This window comes from Elaeis guineensis, chromosome 11, assembly GCF_000442705.2.
Source record: "Elaeis guineensis isolate ETL-2024a chromosome 11, EG11, whole genome shotgun sequence".
NCBI classification, from domain to species: Eukaryota; Viridiplantae; Streptophyta; class Magnoliopsida; order Arecales; family Arecaceae; genus Elaeis; species Elaeis guineensis.
In genome coordinates, this window is record NC_026003.2 from 11,342,973 (window position 1) to 11,346,089 (window position 3,117).

The 3,117-nt window shown below is 36.0% G+C and overlaps 1 long non-coding RNA gene across 1 annotated transcript; it reads right to left on the minus strand.

The window, feature by feature from the left end:
* Positions 1-538: 538 nt before the first annotated feature.
* LOC105061187 (uncharacterized) lies at positions 539-2,720 on the minus strand. Its single transcript, XR_012135530.1, has 3 exons — positions 2,417-2,720; positions 1,856-1,907; positions 539-1,013 (listed from the first exon to the last, which is right to left on the minus strand). It is a non-coding gene; the product is annotated as an uncharacterized lncRNA (long non-coding RNA).
* Between the last annotated feature and the right edge of the window lie 397 nt (positions 2,721-3,117).

Consider the following 3,117-nt stretch of genomic DNA (forward strand, 5'->3'; position numbering starts at 1 on the left):
TCCAAGAGGAATAGCCACCTAGTAAGTGGGGATCAAAATGACTGACTATGTATACAAGGGTTGTTGCAGTAATTAGGCTTCTAATTGCCAACACGAAGCAGTAAACTATGTTTATGAGTGATATTGATAAAATTTATTAATTCCCAGCAGATTATAGGATGGATCGCTGGTCAGACAGAAGTCAGTGATCAGATGCAGTAAGCTTTGAAAGTAATTGCATAGTGGACAATTGTCACTTGGCTCTGATATTGTTTTTACGCATCATTCAGCTTGCTAAGATTTCTTAGCAAGGTTTTATCCTCAGTTCAGAGTATGATTCTCTTAGCAGGAAAAAGTATAAAAATGGCATCAACCTAAGGTCACAAAGAAAGAAGTTAAACAATCTAATAATTGCATTGTATCTGTAATGAAGTTCTGAGCATATTCAAATCAGCTAATGGAAAATACTAGTTGATTTTTCATATCAATGGCCATCAGTTAAGTAGAGACACATCATTTCAGAGTAATTTGCATGATCTCATTTGAACATCATCATAATTCTCTAGTCTGTTTGACATGCATTTGAACACATACACACATAGTGTACAACAAATATTATTGCCATTGCCGCATATATACAGAGCTCTTTCTCCAAAACTGGTCCCCACAAAGGTTTAAAGAGGGTAAAAAATATTTGTCAGGTTAACCGTTATTACATCTCTAGATTTAAGGTTTCTTTTTCTTTTTTTAATGATCATTCAAACTTCAAAGACTCATTGGCTGATCTCTTTGAGGGCTCCAATTTTGTCTGCCATGGTATCAAGTTGTCAGTCTTATAACAGTAGCTCCAGTTGAAAACCAGCTTAAGTAGCAAGCCTGTCGAACAACTTGGCCTGTGGGTGTGGTGAAAGAATCTCCGCCTGATGGACAAATTGAACATCATGTACCAATGGGTTATCTGATCTGCTTGGAGGAGATCCACAATAACATGAAGGTGGGCATCCTGTGCTGATAGATTCTTTTCCTGCATCATTCTGCAGCAAATCACATCATACTTCCTCCTTTAGTCATGTATTTCAGTGAAAACCTATGCTTTAAAACGTATGCTTTACCATCAATTTCATGGTGGCAGATTCATTGTACCGCGCTTTAGGCTCCATAGCATAATTCTACCTTAATTATGCCATCTAAGTTTGATTTATTACTCCAAGTGATAACAATTTCGATACTTAAATGAGCAGAACTGCTGGCCTTTCAGTTAATAGAAGATGTAATCTGAAATTTATTCTGCCATGCCCAAATATTGATTTTTCTTTGTTAATCTTGGCTTCAATTTTAAGAGATAAGACTGCCAATTCGATGCCAGTCAGCTTTTTATCATATTTCTTTCAGGCTTCAGACAGGCATGCGCAGGAACTGTCTAGAATTATCATTACATGTCTTGAGGTATATGGTTTCCTGTAAATGATTCACAGATTCATTTACACCAGGAAACAGAGATGGTTGAACTGAATTAAGAATCATATTTTAGCATAATTTTGATAAGGAATCATTCCCTTTCACCATTGACATTATTTTGTTACAACTTGCAACATTCCTTTATCTACTCATGAAATTGGCGGAGGCTCCACCAAGTCCTCATGGACTTAGATTGACATTTTTTGCAGTGTTTGCTCAGGATTTCTAACATCATGTACAACATGATTGTTTTTGATGTAAGATGTTTTGTATTGTGAACTTTGACCAAAGAATGTTATAACAAAATACAGCATGCTAAGGTTACCTATCACTTTGTAAAGTCCCCAAAGCAATGGAAAGACCAAAACCAACCTTTAATGGCCATTTTGTCAAGGAAAATCAGGGTTCAAGTTCTAACCTTGCTTGATATCATTGCCAGAATATCACTGCTCCTTCCATGGCTGGAATGGCTGCATGAAGGAAATAACAGAAAAACAAATTAAGTTGCATATGTCAAAAGATGACCATTATAAACCCATCCTGACAAGCATATGTAAATATGTGTTTACGTATATGTATTACATTATATAAGCCAAACTCCAAAGCTCATTCATCATAAAGCTCCATGTTTATGCTGACTCTCCAATCCTATTAAATGCATCACTCATGCCATTCTCCATTTATAAAGACGAACCTAAATACATTTGTAGATGTTTGTAAGATGCTGGTATTTACATGCAGGTGTGTATACATGTCCCAGAGTATGTATACACCAAGACATATGCATATATACATATATACATATATATATACATATATATACATATATACATATATATATATATATATATATATATATATATAAAAAAAAAAAAAAAAAAAAAAAAAAATAAAAAAAAAAAATATATAATATATATATATATATATATATATATATATAGAGAGAGAGAGAGAGAGAGAGAGAGAGAGAGAGAGAGACCTGTGCTTGCAGTTGAGGGGATACAGGAAGTGCTGCAAAGCCGGACCTGCAGGCCTGAGAGGCTTCGGGCATGCCGGGGGCTCGGCCTCGCCATCTCCGAGCGTAGCCTTCTTCAGCCATGACCGGCCGGCAACGTCGTGTTGCACCGAAACTTGGTCCATTTCCTCCATCTAAGAAAGAAAACAAACGGAAGCTACTTGGGCATTTCCAATAGCTTCAACTGACGATGGTTTCAAGTTCTGCTCACCATCCTGTGAACAGCGAGGATGGTGGTGACATATAAACTATTTTAAAAAAATGAAGAGAAAATATATTAGCCACACAAATGTGGAATAAAAAATAATGTTAGAAATGATTTGTATCTGTACCTCCCTAAGCACAGAGGAGTGCAAACGTGGGCTTCTCTCCTAGTCCTTAGGGAAGAGAAAAACGGAGAAAACGTCTTCTCTCCCTCCGGGCACTCAGTCATCCGTGGAGGGAGAAATCTTGGAGAAAGTTTCTCGCATTCCTCCAATCACTCGATGTGCCATGTCAATCCACTATTAGACTTCACCCCTGGTCAAAGAAATATTACGGTAATACTATAATACATATATATATTTTTATATATAACAATTGCTATTATTGTTTTATTATTACGATACAGTATACGAAGCAAAACTCTTGATATAATTTAATAAATAAATGATATTTACCATAAT